Source organism: Coturnix japonica, chromosome Z (assembly GCF_054131305.1).
Source record: "Coturnix japonica strain WE chromosome Z, WE-NBRP24, whole genome shotgun sequence".
Classification (NCBI taxonomy): Eukaryota; Metazoa; Chordata; class Aves; order Galliformes; family Phasianidae; genus Coturnix; species Coturnix japonica.
Genome location: NC_140702.1, coordinates 67,012,682 through 67,036,697, shown reverse-complemented (window position 1 = coordinate 67,036,697; position 24,016 = coordinate 67,012,682). Strand labels below are relative to the sequence as shown.

Genomic DNA, 24,016 nt, shown 5'->3' with positions numbered 1-24,016 from the left:
TCTGGAGGGATCTTTGTAATCTTGTCCTTCTGCAGGACTTATGGTTTCTGGATGAGAGCTGGGGAAGATGCTGATGCTCAGGGTGTGTTCAGAGCTGCTGGTGCCAGAAGTGATGGAGAGGTTATTGTGTTCTGTGCACTGTGACCCGGGCACCTTGCTTTGCCCGGCAGTTGGGTGAAGCAAGCAGTGATGCTTTCTGTCCTGAGCTTGTCTGTGAGCCAGGAGACCTGCTGCCTGCTTCAAACCTGGGTACCTACATGTCACAAAAGGCAATGTTTGCATGCTGATGTCATCACAGAGCTGTGTGCATCCTTGCTTTGGTGAGCTCCCATCCCAGCCGGATGAGTTAGCACATTCAGCCCCAGCAGATCCTGGATTTTGTTTTATTTCCTCCATCCTGATGGACCATAAATAGGGATCCTTATCACGGAGCTGGTGGGGCTGATGCTTGGCCCATCTTTGCAGGAGTCTGTTGCTCTCATTCTCTGTCACAGGCTTTGACGGATGCCTCGGGGATAAGAAGGGCAGGGCAGGGACCGATGTGCCAAATGACGGATGGTGCGGTCTGGTGAGTGACGCCGCGCGGCCGCGTGCGGGTGCTGCCTCCACGGGAGGAGAGGGGCTGCCTTGACAGCTTGTTTTGAAAGCAGAATGACTTCAGGGCTGGATTCTTTTTTTGTCCTCCCTTCCAGCTTTATTCCCACCCCCAAATCCCCCTCTTTTTTTTTTTTTTTTTTTTCCTTCCCTTTTGCCTGACAGAAAAAGCATAACTTGTCTTTGTTTAATTGGTGCTTTGTGCCTGTCTCCTGCCAGAACTTAACGGAGAGGGGGCTGGCTGGATCAAAGCGGCTCGAAGTTGGGAAGCTGTTATACATCCAGCCTGCCTGTTTAAAGCAAAACCCCACTTTTATTTCCCCCCCTCCCTCCCAGCTGCAAGCCAGTTCCTGGCACATAGTGAAAGCGGTACATTGGCTGCTGCTGTGAGCCCCCCTTGGAGCAGCCTGGTGGCATGGGGATAAGCATTGGTGTACTGCTTGGAGCATCGAATCGACAAGTGCTTGTGAGGCTTCAGTCTGTTTCATGATCTTACAAATAAGACCTGCTGGCGTCTGAAACACAAAACAAATGCATTGTGGATTGAGCGAGGAAGCAGTGTAGTGTGGGCAGACCTGGACGTGCTGTCTGTAGGGCAGAGCAGGGTTAGAGCAGAGCTCCAGCTCCCCAGGTGTCCCTGGTTTCTGTCTCATCACTGTTGAACATCCGTGATGTGAGGCCAGGTAACTTCTTGCAGTAAGGTCTGTAGACCGGAGAGAGTTCATGCCCTTGTGTTGTACTCAGCCTCTGTCTCTGGCAGAGAACAGCGTGGGATTGCCCATGCTATGAGACCTACTGCAGCCTTTGCAGAATGGTCTTACCCTGCTTTTTGTGGAGCAAAAGCAGCAAAGTGAACTGCTGCAGTGTGTGACTGGTGCCCGGCTGTGTGCTCGCTCCTGCAAGGGGCTATGTACTTCCCAGCGCTGCTTGCTGCAGCCTTGCCTGGACTCAAGGATGGGCTTAGGGTCCTTTCATGGTTCCTCCCAGCTGGACCTGTCCCTGTGCAAAGGGCATAGTCAATTGAATTGATTTTTTTTTTTATTATTTTTATTGTCAAATTTTCTTCTGCCATTTGCAGGGGCATCCAGCCACTCATAGCTTGTTCTGGTTGCAGGGAGCATCCTTACCTTGCTGGGCTGTGCTTCTTGCTGTCTTCATTATGTGACCATGGGTAGTTTTTCTGTACAGCCCTGGCACATATGGTGGTTGCAGGTGGCTTTGGTACAGCAGAAACAAGGTGCCTGCTTATCTCTGGTGCATCTGAGCAAAGCTGCTGGAAGGGTATAGGTCTGTGGGAGTCCCTGGGCTCTTCCTTAGCAAGACAGGAGCAAAGCATGAAGCAATTTACCTACGAACATCAGGTTCCCCATGGCACCTTTGGGAACTTTGCTACAGACAGTGAAGGACCTGCTGCAGTGAGTGGGTGGTGATTGGAATGGAGATGTGGGGGCTGTAAAGGCATTTGGGGAGAGAGCTGAGAGTGCAGCTTGTGCTGGGCTGAACTAAAATTGACGGCTGGGTGTTCATGAGAAGATATCAGTGATGCCTGCACAGTCTGAAAGCCCTCACTTTGCCACCAAAGGGCTGTGGATGGAGTCTAAATAGTGTTTGGTGAGTGCTCCTCTGCAGAGAGGAGGGCTGGAGTGAGTCCTGTCTGGACTGGTGCAAATGCAGGGTCAGAGAGTGTGTGCTCATCCCTTATTATCCTATCCTGCTCAGATGGAGACAGGTAAGGAGAGCAAACCACATCTATCAGAGACCAGAGCCCTGATGGAATATGAGCGTTGAGAGAGGGAGATACAGTATTTATACTGTGGTCAGGGCAGGATGCCCAAAGGAAGAGGTATTTCAGAGAATACCCTTGGGGCTTATTCCTTGTTTTCTTGGGAGCTTTGGATGCTTTCATGGGAGAGTGTTTAAAAAAAAAATAATCAGCTCCATTGCAGTAGGATCCTAGTTTGCTCCTGCAGGGCTGATCTGTCTGCCTGTCCCATCTCCAGCCTCTCTTCTTGCAGAGCTTCTCCCAGTGTGTCTTTGCTCCCAGCTGAGTGAAGCACTAAAGCTCTGGATCTGTCTTTCCTCTATACTGGCAAAATTTATTCAGCAGATTCAGCCCCTTCTCAGAGTTGTTGCCTGTATTGATCTGTGGGAAGAGGGGAAAAGCAGCATCCACCCTCATGAGCTATTTCTTTCCTATTTTCAGCTTTAGGCTTGCAGCTGCTAGGCTCTGACCACACCGTGCTGACAGCCATGGTTACCTCTTAGGGATGCTTGGAGCAGAGCAGGGCAGGTGGTCTCACCTGTTAGTGATGGGATGAGCCCTTTCTGCTTTCTTCTGACCCTCCTTCTGCCTGTGCTTTTGTTGCTGTGCTCTTGTCAGTGGAAAATGACTGGTGTATATACCTATTCTTAAGTCCCTGAGGAGCCTTAACCTTATTTCTAAGCTGGAAATACCATGCTCCATAGGGCAGAAATTGAGGGCTGCAGTAATTCCAGCGTTACACCGAAGCCTCTGGGGAGCAGCCGGCTGCTTCCCTGGGACTGCAGCAAGTCAGAGGCTGTGGCGGGGCTGATATCTCCTGCCTCATGCTGCCAGATGTGTGATGGACAGGGGCGATGGGGAGGAGTGCAGGTTTCCAGCACGTGGAAGCTTTGTGCTTTTCTCCTTGCCCAGGGGATCAACTTGCTGCTCCATCACCTAGTGAGAGCTCAACCTGCTGCAAGCTTTGGCTGGATGGCCTCTTCCTGCATCCCCATTTCTCATCGCTGGGGTTCAAAGCCGGGGTGGGGGGGGGGCCCTAATTGCCCCTCTTCCCAAGGCTCCTGCCTGTGTTAACGACCTGTAATGGGATGGGCCATGTTAGCCTATTAAGCCCCAATGGAGTTCCTTGTAGACTTAAGTGTGAGGAATTTCGCTCAACCATGTTAAAACATTTCCACCCCCTGTAATAGCTTCATGCATTGATTTAACCCTATGGCAGCTGGGATTGTTCGCTGGGAACAGCCATATGGAGAGCTGTCCTGCTGTCACGCAGCTCCTTTGGCCGGGGCTTACATTTCAGGGGGATCTGATTAGCACCGGGGCTGCTCTTGCTCTTGCCTCCTCCTGCCTGAGCCCTTGCGGGAAGCAATTTTCTTTCCACTGCGCTGAGCCTGGCTTTGCTGCTTTTAATGAGAGTAATTTTGCCCTGGCTTGTATCAGCCGCAGCCCACCTGCGCTGCCAATTACCCCGGCAGATCTGGCGTGACCTGTGGAGCTGGGAGCAGCCTGTCCGAGCTTTAAGTGTTTCTGAGCTGTAAGGTGTGAAAAATCTCACCAGTGTCCAAATGGAGATGGAGGGGAAATGGCTTTCCGGGTTATGAACGACCTCAGGACAGCACTGGCATCAGGTGCTGCGGATCTCGGTGGGATTTGCAGAGAATCAAGGGCTCACTAATGGCAGGCACTTTGCCAGCGTTTTGGGAAAGATGTTCTTCCTAATTGCAGGCTGCCTGCCCTAATTTTTGTTGTTGTTATTGAATTAGTTAAATGTGTATTGTAACACCCCGGTGCCTGGACAGACCTGGAGAGCCGTGTGTGCAAACATGCTGAAAGGGCTCTGCAGGATGGAGAACGGTGGTTCTGCTGTATAAACACAGTGCATCTGTCACGTTTATAGAGAAGCCAGTGTCCATGCCAGTTCTGACCAAGGCATTGCACAGATTTACCTTCTGCAGTGTCTGTGTGGGCATGACCTCCTCATGGCTGGAGGGTAGTGCTCAGATGCCTTCCAGCCTCCTTGGGATTGCTGTCATTGTCATCGCTTCTGACATACCTGAAGGAGAAAACAGGGCTGACTGCACCCTTTGGGCCCCTCTGTGGTGCAGGTAGTGGGATGGCTGTAACACTGATGCAGCAAAGCCTGTTGTAAGGCTCAGTGCCCGTGCCCATGTTTCTGCTGCAGCCCCAGTGTGCAAATACACTGATAAAAGGTGTGCATATAAAGTTATCTGTGAGCCTGTGGGCAATCAGTATAAAATGACCAAGCAAAGAGGGAGGAGTTTGAAAAGGAGCACAGAACAGACTGTTAACCTCAGATATCTCTGAGATGTCATTGTACGAAGAGGCGGTTCTTTGGGAATCAAACAGCAACTTAATTTGTCTACCCAAATTTCAGTATTGCTTCTATTCAGCAAGGCCAGGGAGTTTGAGGTAACAGATTATTATCGACATGGTCAACGCACACCTAGGGATTAGCAGGAGAATAGATGATCTCCTGAGGTCCTTTCTGGTCCCTACTGCTCTGTGATTTTGGAGGCTGGCTGGGCAGCACAGTGACCACTTGAGTGCTGTGGTCTTGGTGCAGAGGAGAGGGTGCTGGGGACAGAGCTGTGGCAGCACGGCTGTGCATTAAGTGACTTATTATAGCAATAACAAATGGGGTTAACTCTAACTAGCTGGGGTCTTGGGAAGAGGGGAAAGGGGCAGGCTGCAGTTTGCATTGTCATAGGAGAGCAGTGCTCAAAAGGCTGCACGTGAGGGTAGTTGGTGACATTTTGGGTGAAAGCTGTGCTTGCTCTTTGCCTGTGTGTGGGCCAGCTGTCTCCTTGATGTGTCATTCAAAAGTGTGGTGCTTGATAATTAATGCCGCTGTGATTAAACATAGGAAAGGGCTTCACATTCTCAAGGTGGGCCAGCTGGAGTGGGAGCTATGAAGGACTGGGGAGGTGATGGCAGACTCAGTCCTCCAAGCAGCAAAGGGGAGGAAACGGATGCGTTTTGAAATGTGAGGATGCCGTTGATGAAATGAAAGCTAGCTTCAATTTCAAAGCTTTACAGCCTCTCTGGATACCCTGGCGTAGCCTGGCCCGGGTCTGTTGTTTCTTGGCAAGGATATTCTTGCAAATGGAAATGCTGGCCTGGGTGACCTTCTGTGTCTGGCTGCTGGAGGAAATGTGCTGAGCAGAAACAAGCATTTCCAGAGCTCAGCTCTCAGGCTGGGCTCTGTTGATCTCCCTGCTGGGATACAGGGGCTGGCAGCCGGGCTCCATCCTTCTCCAGCGCCTGGGCTTGCTCCCAGCCTGGGCCCATCAGTCGGCTCATGATACCAGCTTGCTTCTGACTCTGAAGGTCAAATGGCTCACTGCAGGGTGACAAAGGAGCCCTTGATCTGAAAGAGGGATTGTTCTTGTGCCTCGCCCCAGGAGGGGTCTTTGGGCTGGGATGCGTGCGGGCTGAAAGGAATGCTTAAAATGTCCTTTCTCTGCTCCTGTCAAAAGCCTTTGGAGCTGTGAATCAAAATATCTGCCCTAGTGCCTTTCCCGCTGCATGCTTCAAGCTGGTTTATTCCTTCCGAATGGCCTGATCCAGCGCAGCCAAATGTCCTGGCAGCCAGTCTGACAGTGGGCAGCAGTGGATGTGCAAGGAAAAAGGGCTCTGAACAGGGTGAGCGTGCACAGGGGAAACCCCAGCCTTTGGTAAAGAGAAATTTTTAGGTTCAACAAATCAAGTTTTAATCATGCACAGCATCCTCCAGCCAGGAGGCCTGCAGCTCTGTTGCCCCTCTTGCCCAAAGCTGGCTGGGGTCCTGCTGTGGGGCACTCGGGTGCTGCAAGGGGCTGAGTCAGGCAGTAGTGTATGCCTGTGCTTGTGGATTCCTGTCCCTATGGATGCCTTCGGTTCAGAGGTGTGAGGAGTCTTGCACGCTGTCCTCATGCGGCATAACCTCCCAGCCCAGCTTGTTTCTGCAGGGAGGCTGCGGCTGTATGATGGCTGAATGCTGCTCATGGGGTCTCATGTGAAGGTGTCAGAGCATTGCACTGCAGCCATGAGGCACATGTCACAACATCTCCCTGAGATCCTGCCTGGCTCTTTCCATTCTTGGAACTTCATTCAATTATGCCTTGGCAGTGCAGCAACCAAGGACTCAAATACTGGGCAAATGAGATATCAGCATAGGCAGAAAAAAAGAAAAAGAAAGAAAAAAAAAAAAAAGCAACTCTTGAAATTTCTCTGTACAACTTTAAATTAAAAAAGAAAAGGCTCCAACAAACTACATCTATTTTGGTGTACCTGTGTCAGTGCCCTTTGATTGGGAGGAGACTTTTGCATTGTGAGGAGTTGTGCTGGAGCTGAAAGGAGGCTGTGATCACTAGATTGATCATCCACTCTTAATCTATTGGCGGTGTGTTAATTACTCTCATCATGTGTTAATGTGACACTTGTACCTGGGTGTCATACCCCTAGTTTCTTGCAAGCCATACTGGTGTTCACTACCACTCCTGTCACATTGACTGCAAATCGAAGACAGTGTGTAGGTCCCTGGGAGGCAGTGAGTCTGCTTGCGAATGTCAAAGGGCTGGCAGCTGGAGCAATGTGACCCATGTTGCATTTGTCGCTTGATTTGGACCCTTCCTGCTCTGCTTTTGCTGCAAATATGGCTTACTACCATCTGCTTGCCCTTGCCACAGGCTGCAGTGCTCCTAGCCCCAGCCATGATGCGTGATGATGCTTGTGAAGCAGGGACAAGCTGCCTTGTGGCTGAATGGAAAATGCTTTCAGGTTAAGATGCTCGGAGCTCCCAGCTGTGCTGCATGACTGTTGTGCTTTGATGGGGGTGTCTCAGGGTTCTTTAGCAGGTGGGAATGCTTTGCTCCCCTTCCCCAGCTGCTCCAGGCTTGTTCCATTTTAACTGCAGGGAAAAAAAAAAGCAATTTACAGGCTCTTGCTCCCATGCAGATCACAATTTTTGGGTGCTTTCCTATGAGGGTGTTCCTCACCTGGGTCTAACCTGTGGATGTGCTGTGTCACAGCCTTGGTGACAGTGCTTCTGCATGCCCGGTTAACAAAAATCTGTGTGATTGTAGTTCTTCTCATGGAAGGAAGCAGGTCCCTGCTGGATAGTGAGCTCCCTGGGTGAGACGGGGCTGAGCAGGCAAACTGCAGCTGGTGCAAAGCATGTTCCCTATGTGCTGCCTCACACCTTGATATTGCAGCTGGCTGTGAAGCATTACAGGGATTTTTCTGCTTTCTCTATTTGAGTACGATGCAATATCTAAACTATGTAAAGTGCAGGACTGCCTTCTCTCTCCTCACCCCATGACTAAATCATGGACGGTCACTTAAAAATCACAGCTCTCCTCTTTCAATCAGCTGGAGGAGGCTGTGACCCGCAGCTGCTGCCCAAGCAGGTGAGCAGAGAGATAAAGTCTCTTTTTTGCCCTCCTGTTCCTTGCACCCTGCCTTTGTGCTATTTAGGGAGTGCATGGTCAGGAGGCTGGCAAGGGTGGGAGGACAAGGATGAGCTGTCACTCGGCACTGGTCCAGGGTACCCAAGGATCTTGTGCAGGGCTGCCCAAGAGTTACTGCTTGTGGGGGCTGTGAGGGAGAGGTGTCAGCAGTGTCAGGGCTGTCAGCAGATGATGGATGGCCATGCTGTACCCAGCTTCTTGTATCTGCTAACACCCTTAGCTTGGAACAGGCACCTGCCAAGGGGCACTTTTACTTTCTGTTCTATTTGCAGGGCATTCAGATGCAATGTTGCCAGGTTTCTGCAGTACCTCCCAGCTCCGGGGGGACAGGTCTGCCCTGGCTGGCCCTAGTGCCCACCCGTGTAAGTCAGGACATAGGAGAAAAGTGACAGAGGAACAGAAAGGAGATGAAAGTTAACAGAGGGACTGAGAGGTCGGGGCTCAAAATCGAGTGAAGAGAAGATGATGTGCTTGCGGGAGAATGGTGCTGTAATGGGCAGTCTAACTTGGGCAGTGCAGATTGCTGCTGTCCCTCTACCAGGGCACTTTCAAGAGGTGCTGACAAGGTTGAGCTCCAGGTGCAGTGCATGAAGCCCTGTGTTTGGGTTATGCTTGGGGCAGCAAACTGAAGGTTTACCCCTGGGCAGAGCACAAAGCAGGTTTCTCCAAAACGTTGCAAAAGGAGTGAAATCACCCCTCCTGATTTTAAATCCTCCTCTGTTGAGATGAGTGTCAGCATGACAGTGCTGTGACCATCTGGATGATAACTTCAGCTTTCATCTTGAGCAATGGAAAGAGCCAGTCAAAACTTTGCTTGGAGGAAATGAACTTAAAAAGATGATTGCCTGTTTCTTTGAAGCTGTGTTTCCTCTTTGGATCTTTTTTGGCTGTACAGGAGCTTATGCTAGCAGAACCTGAGGTGGATCAAGCTCCTGTTCTGGTGCTCAAATGCATAAGAACATCCTGTCCTGCTGCTACTGCCTGTACATCACCTGCATCATTGCTGCAATGGGGAGGCAGTGTTCTAAGGAGGTTATAAGGCTCTTTTCTCTCTTGGTTTTGCTGTGGCCACAAGGATCAGAGCCTGCAGGGCTGTATTCATAGACTGCAAACCTCACCTGTTCTGGCAAACACCCATAGGCTGGATGGGGAAGTGTTGAGACATTTCTTCACTTAGAAACTTTCACTCTCCCTCATCTGCTTGTGAGCACACATGTTCCTGCCTGTGGATGTGCAGTTTTGCTTTAGCAGCATTACTTGCAGTGCTTGTTGATGCCTTGAATGTCCTGAGTTGAGAAATGCTGGTGTGGGAACTGGGCTGGCAAGGGTGATTATCACCTGGAAAACATGTCCTCCTAGCACAGTGCTTGTCTCCTTGTGCAGTCAGCAATACTCAGCGGAGCTCATCTTCTGAGCTACTCTAATATGCTTCCACATGCGCTTGTTTTTGTGTTATTACTTCTTTTTTCAGAGCTGTCCCAAGCTTGGAGCACTAACCTCTTCAGGACTGAATGCTCCTGTGTTATCATTCAGAAAACATCAGAGAGTTTGAGGGGGGTGCGACAGTGACCTGTTTGTGTTTGAGGTCAATGAAACATCAATCCCCTGCTCTGTTGGGGCAAGTGGGAGGGAGAAGCCTTTACTTCAGGGAAGGATACTTTGCATCATGCAAAGGTACTTGCAGCCACCAACACCCTGTGGGATTTACCCTGGGGGATGAGTCTTCTCCTGCTTCTACTGGGGAAGTTGCAGATAGAAGGGAAAGCTTTCTTCATTATGTAGATTTCGAGCTCCTTGTGTGCAGTAGCACAAAGGGCCCCTGCTGCTCCTGGAAGATGAACTGTACCAGGCTTCAGCTTCAGACTGGTTCCTTTGGACTGGTCCTTTGAGCCATGCCACCAGCCAGGAGACATCAGACCTGGAGTCCATCAGGGCACAGTGCAGGAGCTTCTCTTGGCACTTGCTCCCCAGCTATTGGCTGTGAGCCTCTCTGGTGTCTGCCATTTGTGCTCAGAGGGGGCGAGCATACTTTGGGGTTCATCTTAACTGCTCCTGGCAATAGCTCATTTTAATTTCCATAATGGACCTGGTTCTTGCAGAGTTGGTTCAGGGGGAGGCAAATCATGGGGCCTGGAGAAGAGTGGTGGGGGTAGCAAGTGAAGGAAGAGCCCATCTAGATCCAATTCAGTTTCTTTCTCTGTCTCTTACCTTTGCCAAAGCAGACCTGCTTCCTGTGGTCCTGGATGCTCTCCAGTATCTTATAGTTTACCAGGCTGGAGTTGATATAAATCAAACTCAGAAGATGCTGAACCAAAGAGTTTCCTGACTCTAATGGGGGAAGAGGAGCAAGAAGGGCTGGAAAGAGGAGAGAGCTGAAACCATGTGTAAGAAGGAGATGATTTCTGGGTAAACAGGAACATTAAGCAAGCAGAAGCACTGCTCAGCATGTGGCATGGCTGCTGGAGAGAAGGTGATGCTTTGCTGTAGTGTCACTGCTGCTTCCCATCTCTGCTTTCCCACCTGTCCCACATGCTCAGCATTTGGTGCAGGCAGTGGCTTGGTAGTGGTTCCAGATCAGTGTTGGTGCATCCAAGCATCCAGCAAGGGAAAACAACACTTCTGGGGACAGACGTGTGAGTACCACCTTGCATCTTCACTGCTTTTCTGAGACTTCAGCCATAGAAATGTTGTCTTGACTCATGTTTGTGCAGTGTCTTGCATTACAGGTCTCCACTGGATGAAAGCACTTGGATTGTGCTGCCAAAAAAATTCTCCTGTCTTCCCTGCTTTTTTTCTGCATCTATACTAACACTCTCTGTATTCAAAGAAGCCAAAGCTCTGCAGGAGATTGTGCACTTGCATTAGGGGAAAAAAAAAAAAAAAAAAAGACCCCCAAACTTCTCCAAGCTATTTCTTTCAGACTGACCAGCACAGTGCTGTTACCTAGTTGAGGAGGACAGAATAAAACCCACACAAATCAATGGGCAAATGGGAATTTAACTCTGCCTCTGGTGCTCCAGCTCTGCCCTGCTCAGCCAATCTCTTGCATTAGCTCTGGGAGCAGCACAGGCTGTATGAATGACCCTGGGGTCTTGATGCCCTGGATGAAGCTCAGGTCCATGTGTCTGTGGCTGCAAGTCCTTCAGGGGCTGTTAAGTGGCTCGGTTTGGGTTGCAGCCCAACTTGGTAGCTCTTCTGCCCCTTTTTTCTGTGCCACAGTCTTTTCTGTTTTGTAGAGAGCCGGTGGAGACCAGAATGAGCTTCGCTGCTTGTAATAAGCATGGATAATACGGATCAGAAGTGCTCTGGGAAATGATGTTTTTCTTCAATTATCTGTGCTTGTTACTTGTGGCAAGGGAAGGAAGCGCCCATGAAGGTGAAGGGCGGGCAGAGTTCATGCAAAAACAAAACTGCCTTTTCTCTGCTGATGCTCTAGATGATTCCCTCTCTCCTTAGCCATTCCTTTGCTCTGATGCTCAAAAGCAGCACTTGTGCAAAGATGCTTGAGCTGAGTTGCTCCCATCTTCATCATTCCTACAGGAGTGGCTGCAAATGAGCACATCGGGCAGTGGAGAAGGAGCAGAGAGTGCAGCAAGATTAGCCTTCAACTAGCTGCTTTCCTCTCTCGAGTTTTTTTTCCACCTGCTGTCTATACAGGCTGTAAATCTTTTGCATTAGTGTTAGAACCAGGAAAGGAAGACACTCAGGGGGCAAAATGCAGCAGTGAGGGATGTGAAATGGGTGAAGACTTAAGGGTGTGTATGTATTTTTGGGAGGATTAGGAAGAGTGGTCAAGCCCTTAAAAACCTAGTAATATCAGCAGGGGTGCAGCTGGGTGAGAGAGGGGTTGGGGGGGGTGGGAGCAGGGAGTGACTGAATGCAACAGGATGAGTCTGCAAGTTACAGTGCAGAGGTGTTGGGGCTGTGTGATCAGCCCTTCCCAGCAGAAAGGCTTTTTTTTTTCCCACAGTACTGCTAGGGAGAAGAAAATGTAAGGGAGACAATAGTTCTATTAAATAGAATTGGTTTCTCACCAATTTCTTCTTCCTTCTCGGAAGGCTGAGATCCTGAACGTCTTTTTATACCTGTCTTTAGCAAGATTACAAGAGCCAAAAGGCCTGGGGGTGGGGGAGTGGAACAAAAGAAGACTGCATTGTAATAGCTCTTGAGGAAGGAGTGAGGATACTATGCAAGCCTCTCAAACGCTTGGCTAGCCTTGATAAGAATTTTTGAAGACATTAGGGGAGTTACTGATTGAATGTAAATAATGAGTGTCACTTCCCTTTAAAAGAGGGGAGCTTGGTGCCAGGGGTGGGCAGCAGGCAGAGGGACAGGACAGGCTGCTGGGATGTGCTGCCCAGAAGGTCACTCCTGTCCCTGCAGGGAGCAACGTGATGTGTCTGCTTGCAGCCTGGCTCTTCCAGGATGCGGCTCTGATGGGATTACAGCTCCGATCTGGCAGCTGCTCATCTGTGCCATATATGACTCAACTCAAGCAGGCATCCTGGGCAGCCTTGTTTGAAAGGTGAAGTGAGTGCTGTAATTGGAGAGAGGAGTGGAGGGCAGGGTTTGGGTTTGCAGCCAGGCTTTAGGACAGTGTCTGAAGCAAAGCTTCAGGTGTTCCCTGGTTTCAATATGCAAGTAGGGATGAAAAGACAGTGAGTCTTCAAAAGTGCTGGAGAAGCACATGGGATTCCTGTTCTGATCTCTTGAGGCTGCTGGTATGTCCTAATCTATCTTCCCGCTGATCCAGTGAGGAAAGCTGACTTGCATTTTAAGAACAACATAATATGCATTACCTCTTTCCAAATCACCATTGGCCTGATTGTCTTTGAGAAAACTTACGCTGTCTCCTTTGGCAAGTTTTTCATGCAAAATACTGACTCAGTGGAAAGTACAGGAGCACCTTGGGCTGCGCTGTTGGAAGATGCCCCAGATGCTGCCACATAGTTGGGCTTTTAGTTCATCTTTGTAGCTGGTGGGAAGGGACCAGAGCATCTCCACAGCTCATGTGCCCTCCTCAATCACTGCTTGGAACTTAATGATGGGAACTTACTGATGGCTTATGAATGGATCCAGGAACTTGGCAAAACACTCCCAAACCCCAGACCAGTTTGTTCTCTTGTTGACCTACAAGTAGAGTTGTCTCCTTTGCCTTTGTGCTGCAGGACCTGAGCCCTTTCTAAGCTTGCCCTGCCCTTTGCATACCTTGTGTTGCATGACCGGGACAGTGACAATTCTTGTAGCTGTGGCCCCTTATCTTGAGCAGGGCAATTAGCAGGTGATAGAATTAGGGCAGATATGACCTGTTTCCCATTGGCAGCCCCTTGGTGAGGTCCACGCTGCCAACAGAAATCCCTTCCCTATGCCAGCACTTCTGTTTGCATTGATTAAGACCTCTCCTGATCGTCTCTTGGCTAAGCTGAACCAAGTGAGCACTTGAGCCTGTGACTGCACAGCAGGCTTTCTAGATCCTGACTCATTCTCCTAATTTTTCTTGGAAGCAGTTCCACTTCTACAACCTTTTTTTACAGCCAGGAGTAACATCACCGGTCTATAGCAATTGCAAATACTGTGCCTGTGCTGTTCAGGATATACTGGCTGGTGTATGCAGGGAATTTTTTCCCCTTAATTATACCACTGCCCTTGAGCAGCCTGGCTTTTGTATAGGAGACTTGGAGCTGCACTTCCAGATACGTGAGGCTCAGTGTTGCAGCATTTGGCCATACTCAGGCTAGGAGGGGACACAGCAAGGTGCAGGGGGGAGTTGGGTGCCCTTGTGACCCAGGGCTGATGCAGCAGGGTTTTGTATGTACCACAGCCTCATGTCTGAGGGTAGGGATGAAATAGCAATGATTACTTGGGAGGATCTGCTTTCCACTGAGCAAGTAGGTGGAAAGTCAGACAACAAAATTAGCTGAACACACAAACAGTCTGGGCTGGAAGAGGCTCTCTCCCAAGGGGAAGATTAAGACATGCGGTGTCTTATATAGTGAATCACAGACACATGGAATGGTTTGCTTTAGAAGGGACCTTAAAGATCATCCAGTTCCAAGCCTGTGCCATGGACAGGGCTGCCAACCAATAGATCAAGCTACCAAGGGCCCCATGCAACTTGGCCTTCAGCGCTTCCATAGGTGGGGCACCCACAGCTTCTTTGGGCAACGTGTTCTTGTGCCTCACAAGAGCAGAGTACAGCAGGACAGTCACGTCCTTCATCCTGCTGCCATCCCCATTTTGATACTGTTGGCCTTCCCAGCTGCAGGCTGGCTTGTGTCCGGATTTTTGTCCACCAGAACTCCAAAGTCCTTCTCCACAGGGTTGCTCTCAATAAATTCTTCTCCCAGCCTGTAGACATATCTGAGATTGCCCCGACCCAAATGCAGCACCTTGCACTTGCCTTCTTGAACCTTATTAGGTTCTCATTGTGAGAAACACTCAAAGTTGGTGAGGGAGAAATTGTACCTGTTATTGCAATAGCAAATAAACTTTGCTGCTCTCACAGAGATCCTTCCCTCACCTGAAAATTTTGAGTGTTTCTCACATCATGAACCCTCTTTTCAAGCGTGTCCAGGTTCCCTTGGATGGCATCTTTTCCTTCTGTCATACTGACTGCCCCACTCAGCTTGGTGTCATCACAAACATGTTGAAGGTGCACTTGATCCCACTGGCTATGTTGCTGACAAAGATGTTGTAGTGTACTGGTCCCAAGACAGACCTTTGCGGGACACCACTCGTGACTGGCTTCTACCTGGACACGGAGCCTTTGACCACAACCATCTGGCTGCAACTATCCAACCAATTCTTTGTACACCAAATAGTTCACCCTTCGAAGCCGTATTTCTCCAATTTAGAGGTAAGAATGTGGGGTGGGATCATATTTAAGGTCTTGCACAAGTCCAAGTAGAAGTTGTCACTTGCTCTTCCATTGTCCACCATTATTGTCACTCCATCATAGGAGGCTACCAGATTGGTCAGACGTAATCTGCTATTGATTAAGACATGCTGGCTGTCTTGGATAACCTCCTTGTCTTTTGATTGCTTTAGTATGGCTTCCAGGAGGATCTGTTCCACAATCTTCCCAGGCACAGAGGTGAAGCACACTGGCCTGTAGTTACCCACATCTTCCTTTTTCCCTTTCTTAAAATTGAGAGTGATGTTTCCCTTTTTCTAGCCACTGGGGAATTTATCTGGCAGCACTGACTTTTTAAATATGATGGAGAGCAGCTTGGCAGTCACATCACCTAGCTCCTTCAGAACTATGGGATCCATGTTGTTGGGCCCCATCAACTTGTACACATTCAGTTTCATCAGGTTGTCTTGAATTTGGTCTTTGCTTGCTGTGGGAGGGATTTTGCTCCCCAAGTTTTGCTCCCAAGACTGAGACAAAGAACTTACTGAGTACTTCAACAACTCCATGTCTGTTTTTGCCATTTCTCTCTTCTCATTTATCAGAGGAGATGCTCTCTCTTTGGCCTTTCTCTTCTGTCTCATGCACCTGTAGAATCTCTCCTTGTTGTTTTTCACATCCCCTGCCAACTTCAGTTCTGTCAGTGCCTTGGCTTCCCTGATCCCTTCTCTGCACATCTGGATGGCATCCCTGTATTCTTACCAGGCCACATGTCCCTGCTTCCACTGTCTGCACATGTATGTCCTTGCTCAGCCATACTGGTTTTGTGCCTGCACTGCTTTATTTTTTAATCTGGGGGACAGATAGCTCTTAGAAAGGTATCTCAAGAGTTACTAGCTCTATTCCATTCCTTTGGCCCTAAGGACAGCTTCCCAGAGGACGTTATCCAGTAATTCCTTAGAACAGCTTTAAGATCACTTTCCTAAATTTCGGAGTCCTGACTCTGCTCATCTCCAGTCCCATATTCCTTGATATCACAAATTGATAATGATATCAGGTCATTGCTACAGGCTGTCTCGAGTCTTAACTTCTTTAATGATCTCTTCCTGTTTCTGCTGGTTGCTATATTTCTGATGGAAACCAGGATGCCATTGGCCTACCTATCCACCTGGGCTCACTACTTACTCATGTTTAGCCAAGCATTGATCAGCATCCCCAGCTCCATTTCTTCCAGCCACTGTGCCCCATGCCTGTAGCACTGGGTTACTGTGGCCATAGTCCAAGACCTGACATTTGGTCTTGTTGAACCACATCACACTGGCCTCAGCCCAGAGATTCAGTCTGTGCAGGCCTTGTCACTGTGCTGCTACCCTGTGCCATCTGAGCTTCTAGCAGTAGGGGCTGTACCTGTGAGCATCATATGAGATTTCACAGATAACTTTGCGTTTATACAGCCTCCCTGGGCATCAGGTCCTGATCACTGAGCAACCAACATCTCTCAGCCTGAAGCATGGGATTGCAGACAGTGCAGTGGGGCATGGCAATGGAAAGCTGCAGGTGCTCAGTGGTTTGGCTTTCAGGCACGTAGAAATCAGCAGGACACTGGCCTTGGCACAGGTTGATGCGTGGTGATTTTCCTTGTCTCTCTGTGGTTGTTATGCTGTGGGAGACCGCAGCTCAGTTTCCTGTGCTGGTAGGGTACATCCTACCTAAATCCTGTAAAAGGAGAGAAATACAATCACTTGTTGCTTGTTTTTACTGTGAATGGGTCATATCTGCTGCTCACCAAAGCCTCAAGGTGATCTTTCAGAGAAGGATGAGTGCTTTTCCTCCAAAACACACAGCATGATGCAGATAGAGCCCTTTGGTGGGTCAGAACTTGTTGCTTGTGGTGAGGCAACGAGAGGTGTGAAAATGTTTCACTTAGTGTTGCAAAGAATCTCTAATTCTGCTTCTAATTTGCTTTCTGTTGAGCCAGGAGGACTAGCAGAAGCCTTGAAGGTTTGCTCTTGTAATTTGCAAGTGAGATGAAATTTGAGGATTGACCAGAAAAAAAAAAAAAAAAAAAGCAAACTCCAAAAAACTAGCAAGAATGCAAAAGGAGAGTAAGGAAATTGTAAATGGAGAGGATGAGGAATGAAAACTGTTAGAGGGGAATTCATCCTGAAAGCATGAGGACTTTTGCAGGACATTTCCTGCATTGGAAGCATCAGGCTCAGAGTTGTGCAATCCTACACTAGGGTTGGCTTTCCTCTTGCAGAGCTTGGCCACCCAACTCCAAATATGTGAGTTCTCCATTGCCTCTGTGTACTAGGAAAACTCATTCTGGGAAAACCCTAGGAGGTGCCTTGGACGTGCTTTCCACCACTGCTGGGGAGGGCAGATTTGGAGCTGCATCTCTTCCTTCCTACATTTGCCCAGAGACCCCCACATCCTCAGCTAGTAAATTACCAGCCTAAACTTCTCCACAGCAAACTTGCAAAGTAAATAAATATTCTCCTATAGAAACCTCTTTTCCCAGTTAAATCGACCCCCTTGGTTACTTTCATGCATTTCAAGAAGTCGGAACAGTTCACAATTGAAAACAAGCAGTGTTTAGCTCCCGCTGTGAAGGGAAATAGTCAGGCACCAGAAAGACTGTCATTTTAGCCGTGCACTGACAAAGGAGGGTGTTACAGTAAACTTGCTTATTTCACTGAGGGAGAATTCAGCAGGCTTGACGGAAACCGGATGAGACAGGCACGGTAAATGGATTTTGCTGGCCGAATTGAAAGCAAAGAAACATGCATGTGCAGTGGCTGGTCAAGAATTGACTGCATCGTGCAGAAACCAGGAATGAATTAGGGACAGGGAATTAGTGAGCCTTGAAACAACATCTGTGCAGCTGTGTTCAGGGTTCCATTCACCTGTGGCATGCCTCTGGTGCCAAATGGGTGCATGGAGCAGGCAGAGCTGTTTAACTGCTGTGCTACCTTTGGTCTCTGTGCTGGAAGGGATGGAGGTGGCTCCCTGACGTCCATCACATGGGCTGGGTGTGAAGCAGTCCAAGGGGCCTGCTGCTGGATGCAGAGCAGCAGCATCCCTTGTTGTCAGCCAACTGGTCAGGAGCTGGTGAGGACCATTAGAGTAGAGTAAGGGAAAGAATGGATGTCTGACCCCTGACAGCTGTGGGGCAGGGGGCTGGAACACCTGGGGGCTGTGCAGTGTCTTGTCTGTCACCTGCAGCAGCTTGCTGTCTGCAGTGCAAGACCAAGGCTCGAGTCCTGCAGGCTTCTGAGCAAAGCTGCCTGTTGCTCCATCTTGTAGCCATCTTGTAGGACTGATGCCACCTTCCTTTCTGCACTGCAGGGGTCCCTTTTTCTCCCAGGGATGTGGAGGGGATCTGAGCTTCAGTCTCTCATTGGGGTGATGAGGTGGAGCCCAGACAGGCAGCGAGTAGTATGACGGGGTGTGCTGTGTTTCCACCCTACCCTGTGCAGGAGCCCCAGAGCTGCTGAGGGCTCTGGTTAGTGTGCAAGGACAGCTACAGCAAAACAGCCTTTCTGGTGTTATTCTAAGGTAAACCAGTCTGGCAGGAGAAAAATCCAAATGCCAGAATGAAATGTCTCCTTAATCACACCCCAATGTGTTCTCCCAATGCACTCCCCTTTCCTTACCAGGGGTGACATTGTCCAGGTCCAGTGCACAACAGAAGACTTTTGTGTAGCAAATGTGACCCAAAGTTTTAGGAAGGTAGGCGTAGTTCCTCTGTATCGAGAACAGTCTGGCCTCCTCTGTAAGCACTGAGGCAGAAACGTGCTCTTTAAAGATAATAATGAAATACTCATCTTGGTAGTGGCTTTATTTACTCCTCTAAAAAGGTGTTATGTTCTCCATCAGGAGAACATAAATCAGGAACATTGCCAGTGCTGTGTCCCTTGGCAGGCTGCTGAGCCACAGTGAGAGATGAAGAGCAGAAAGGCTTAAGCAGCAAACTGTGGAGTCGAGTGAAAATCAAAACAGGGTTAGGGGCTCTCAACATTTGGGAAGCTGTTTGTATGCAGGTGGTTTGGGAAGTGCTTGAAGTGCCTGTTTACCATTAAGAGAGTATGTCCTACAGTGTAAGCCATGATGCGTTTTGATATGTGGGCTGATAATCCAGAAATGGCTCTTCAGCAGTTGTTTTGCATTTTGTGAGCATTTGAAGTCGAAACAGCTGAGTCTCTCTGGATCGCAGACCCTTCTGTATGAGGTGCAAACTGGAGCTGTGTGTGGATGCAGAGCCTTGGCTACCTGGATCGTGCTGGTTGTGTCTGTATTGGTTCAGCATTGTGTTTTCTGGAATGGAAGTCTCATGCTTTGGGACGGTGTTGGGAGCGGGTGGAGGGGAGAGCTGTATTATGCTGGTCTCAGTGGCAAGCATAAATTAATTGCCTCTTTGACCAGAAGCAAAATTTTTCGGCTTGATGTGCATCAGCAGAACCCCAGCTTTGCAGTGGCATCAGCATGCCTCCTGTTTTCAAGGTAGTTTCGTGCTGTGTGTTTCTGCATGGTGCTGAGACTGCTTTCCTCTGGTCTCATCCCATGCACCCCATGGCCGTGGTGTCTGGCTTTCTCTGTTCCTGCCTGGGTGCTGCTTGTATCCTGCCTGGCACAGGCACCTGGCAGTGTCCTGGAAGGAAACAGAGCTGCGTGGGGGTCCAGGCAGATGGAACCTTAGGCGCTATCACTTTCCAGCTGCTGTCGTGTTGGCATGTTGTCAAGCTGGACGTGGAGCCACAGCTGCTGTGGGACTTGGGGAGGGCTCTCTGTTTTGCTGCAAGGTTTGTAGCCTCCTTGTGTTAAAGCTTTTGGCCCAGTGAGGTCTGGAGAATGCAAGATCGTTGTGAATTGTGCTCTGGGAAACGCATCTCTCAGCACTGGGTTGTGGCTGCTTGTTGCAGGGTAGAAGCACGATTATAACCTAGTGCACCAGAGCTGCACTAATCCAGAGGTTCGTCGGCTTTGACAGCATCCATGCTGACCCAGGAGGATGCTGGCAGTGCTACACGTGGGAGCATCCCACTGTGTGTGCCGTCTTGCTATGGCTCCTGCTCTCCCCTTGCACAACCATCATCCTCGTGTATCCCAGCCCACACCAGTGCCACCTCTCTGACCAGATGCTACCCATGGGTGCCATCTCCTCTGGGTTCGCAGGGGCACAGGAAGGCCATCGCGTGCCTTTTGCCCGGAGACTGAGCCTGCTCATCGGGGCCCGGAGGACAATGAAGGCGCTGAAGCAGCCAGAGCACGGCCGGGGGCAGAGGGGGACAGGCAGGGAAGGGGAAGCCATGCAAATGGAGACTTTGATGTGGCTGCGAGGAGCGGGGCTGGAGCATTGTTCCTATCACATCACATCAGTTTCACATTCCTCATGCAGGAGTGATCAACGCTTTCAGGGCCAGACAAAAGAGTGGGGAGATGAACAAAAGCGAGAGGGGGCCTTACCTACTGCAGAATAGAGGCAGAGGATGAATTGCTCTCTTGGCAAGCCATGGAGATGGGCTGGCAGTTGCTGTGCTTTAAAGCACCAGCTTAAAATTTTTCTTTCATTTAAAGGAGAAAGGAAAAAAAAAAAAAAAAAAAAAGGAAAAAGAAAAAAAAAAAGGTAGGGGAAAGGGTTTCCCGTGTGCAGAAAGGAGAATAAATAAGGTGGCGTGACAAAGATCTGTGATCTTTCTGCATTCCCCTGCCTGGTCTCCCTAAGTGATGATTTTCGGCTTATTGCAGAGGTGCAGAGCTCTCGGTAGGATGGGCTGGTAAACATGGGCTTGACCCAGCTGTAAGGTGAGGGTCCCTTGAAAGGAACTTGCTCCCAAAATCATCAGATGGGCTAAGGTGGGGGTTGGCTGCATTCGTCTGAACACAGATCTATGGAGGGTGTTAGCATCAGACCTGGAGCAGGGGGAGAAGCAGGGATGGAGGGGGATGTGGGTCATATCCAGCTCTCCTAAGCAGGGAGCAATGGGAAGATGAAGATCAAGTGCTCAGTCTTTTCTGTCAGCTGCTGTGGAGCTTCTGTATGTTGTGTTGCTTCTTGGGAAACTCACTGACCTCCCTTCACTGGGCTGGTTTTGCTGAGGTTAGAGAGTGGGGATATGGGGCAGCAGGCAGAATATGGCATAGAGCACACACGTACATCTGTCTTTTTGGCCCCTATGTTCTCCAGTTCATCTTTTGCCACTGTTAAGCAGAACTGCATCCCCTGATGGATGCTCTAACCTCTCCCACCCGCCCCCCAGAGATCTTTTCCCTTGGAAGATCAAACCTGAGCATCCTCCCCACCTTGCGGCTGTCCATCCCTGCCCTCCCAGCCCCTCGCATGGCATTGGCTCCCCCCCCAGCCCTGACCTGTGCCCCCCTCCCCTCCAGCCCCAGGCCTCTCCGCATGAAAGGCTGTCAATCATGCCGAATTGTCTGCTAGTTTTGTGATGTGGAAAGACTCCCACCAAGGAGTCAAGGGCCAGGCTGAGACCTTTAAACTCGATCCTATTTGTGTCTTAAACAGGAACCCAAGTCCTGGGATGGAGGGGGGTCGGTAAGGGGATGCAGAGGCTTGAAAGCCTCTGCTGCACCTCCCAAGAACTTTCTTGGATCCTCCTCCCATTCCTCACGTGAAGTGCTTACCCATGGTCCTGGAGTTTAAGGCTTGTTTCCTTGCAAGCCCTTGGAGGGATGAAAGCCCTGGGCAGTTATCCTGGATCCCACGTGGGGAATGGTGTATGTCAGGAGCCTGAGCCTCGCAGTGTACTGGCCCTAGCCTGTGTGGGGCTCCATCTCTTCTTGGCAGAGGTAACGCTGCCTTCCACAGCAGGCTGAGGTTCTTATTTCCCCCCCTACCCCCCATTTTATTTCCTCTGACAGCAGTAAAGTTGGCAGTGCCCAGCTGGACCAGGGCTGAGCCCTGTCCTCATCATCCCTTCAGTGCTGCTGGCAGGGAAGAGATGACAGAGACTGGCTGGGAGTTGGCAGCTCAACCTGTGGCTTACTCTGCATTCCTGTGAGTGAAGTTATTGCCATTTTTTTTGTTTCCTTTCCAACTCCTGTCCAAGGTCCACATAGTTGAGAGATTTCATTTTTCTTCCCGGGGGAAAGCGACGAATCTCTCTTCCCCTGCTGGAGCCGTGTTTTCAGGAGAAGCCTGGAGCTGCCTCAGACACGTACATGCTCAGAAATGCAGTGGCTGTGTTTGTTTTTGTGTTCTGGGCAAAGCCAGGGCTGCTGCGAGTGCTAAGTAAATACAGAGCTGCCCTGATGAGAGGCTGCAGTAGCCAGGGCCACGCTCGCTGCCTGCATGAAGCCGGATGGATCTGTCTGGGGACTCCAGCAGCAGCCTTCCTGCCACTAGCACAGGCAGAGCCACTGGCGTTTGGATTACCAGCTCTCCTGTGCTTTTAACAGAGTGCCAATGTTTGACAAAACCATTAAGTTAAATTAAGCCCTACGCATTTCAAATGGATTTGGAGACTTCTGGCTGACTCGCTATTAGCAGAGCTGTCTCTTCTCCCTTTCGTCTTTCTCTATGTTTTTTTTTTTTTTTCCTCTCCCCTTTCCCTCCTCCTCCATTAAATTCCCTCTGTGTAGCTGGTTTTACTGCTGACATTTAAAAGCAACTGGGGATGGCAGCGCTGTGAGTGCAGGCAGCAGGTAGAGTGCCTGGATGGCATTTGCTTGGGTCCAGCCCTATGTCCTGCAGGATGTGGGCTGGGAGAGGAGGTTTGGGGTCCTGCAGGCTGCTCCCCTCTTTCCCATTGATGGTGCTTGTTGTTTATGGCATGGGCAGCTGCTTCATTGAGCAGTTTCGTGACAGTGCTTGGAGGGGTATGGGAGGGAGCATGAGCAGCTGGACCTGTGCTTGTTTATCTCAGGCAAAAGCAAAAGGTTTGAAGAGATGTAGGGCAGTGATGTTGTAAATGGCTGTATGACACACCCCTGTCTCGTGCAGGTTGCTCTGTGTTCCTGGCAAGGCTTTGTGCCTGTGGGGGGCCACTGAAACTGAGTGTGATTGCCATGGTCTCATCTGCCCACCTCAGTGTGAAAGTCACTGGGAGGAGGAGCACCATCCACCTTCTCCCTGTCCATTTACTGTTGTTTTGGGAACTGAAGGATAGGGTCAGGAAAGTGGGGGAGCTTGTAGGCTAAGGTTAGAACAGTGTTTGATGTTACAGCATGGGAGAGAAGACTTTTCAGTTAGTAAACATGCTGAGGCAGATGTGATGGACCTTATGGCTGAGGGAGAAGATGCCAGTAGGAAGGGGATCTAAAGCTAGAAATGGCTTGCTGGTGTGTGAGGTCTGCAACATCTGTCTGCTTTCCCATGGTCCAGGAAGTACAGCATGCTGAGTGCCAGCCAGCAAATACCAGCCCACACAGTGGCTCCTGGTGTTTTGCCTGCAAACTTCACATTGTTTGTGGGTGATGTGGGCATCTCAAGCCTGGAGAGTGATGGGTTGCTCTGCTGGAACACCTCTGCTGAGCACCTCTGCTTTCATGCACCCTCTGGCCCCGTATTTTCAGGCTGCTCCAAGATGTGCCCTCCCAATAGAGAACATCCTTCAGTGGATGGACCAAGTGGTAGCCATGGCTGGAGCAGTGAGGCATGAGGAGCACCTCTGGGTGAAGGGCATGGCACTGTGGAGCCTGCTCATGTTGAGCCTGTAGCTGACTTATCCTGATGGGTGCAGCTCCCCCATCGGTGTCTTGTTTCTCTGGGTGCTCTCATTGTTTCCATCTTCATTAATGCTGATATGCTCAATTGCATCAGCTCATTTCCAGGGCCCAAGTGCAATCCTGCTCCTTCATTTGCAACCCTGCTGCCTAGCTGTTGCCCAGGCAATGCCAGGTGGTTTGACATCATTACCCAGCCAACTGGCATCCTCTCTGCCCCATTAGCCTTCCTGTAATTGACTTAGGACTGAAGGAAGGGGAGGAGGAACCATGTTGAAGCAGCAGTTGTTTGCACCGCAGCAGAGCAGGGCTCTTCGTTTGGGGAAGGTGTGCTGAGGTGCAGCCTGTCCTTGTTAGAATCACCAGTCAGGCAACAGAAGGTTCTTTTTCCCACCAGGGGGGTCCAGCATCCTTTTTCTCAGTTTAACTCAAGTGTTGGAATAGGAAAAGACTCCAGAGGAGCTTTGTGCTAATTTAAGGTAGGGCTGGTATTTGTCAGTTTTCAGTTTGCTCCCTTTTGGGCCAGAGTTGCTCAAACAAATGCTTTGCTCCTGCACCTTTTCCACTGAATTAACGCCATCCGATGAGCTTCACTGCACAGTTTGATGTCAGCCTGAGCCGCTTTTATTTATTCACCTCTCACCTGCACAGCACCTT

General features: G+C 49.9%; 1 protein-coding gene across 6 annotated transcripts in view; it reads left to right on the top strand.

The window, feature by feature from the left end:
• Window positions 1-24,016, top strand: part of CNTFR (ciliary neurotrophic factor receptor) — a 166,025-nt gene that overhangs the window by 12,482 nt on the left and 129,527 nt on the right. Inside the window, exon 1 of one of the 6 annotated variants that reach the window (XM_032441287.2) lies at window positions 500-568. The exons of the other annotated variants lie outside the window; for them this stretch is intronic. The gene's annotated coding sequence lies outside the window, so the exon portion shown is untranslated. Of the gene's footprint in view, window positions 1-499; window positions 569-24,016 lie in introns of those variants that run through there. 6 annotated transcript variants of the gene reach the window in all.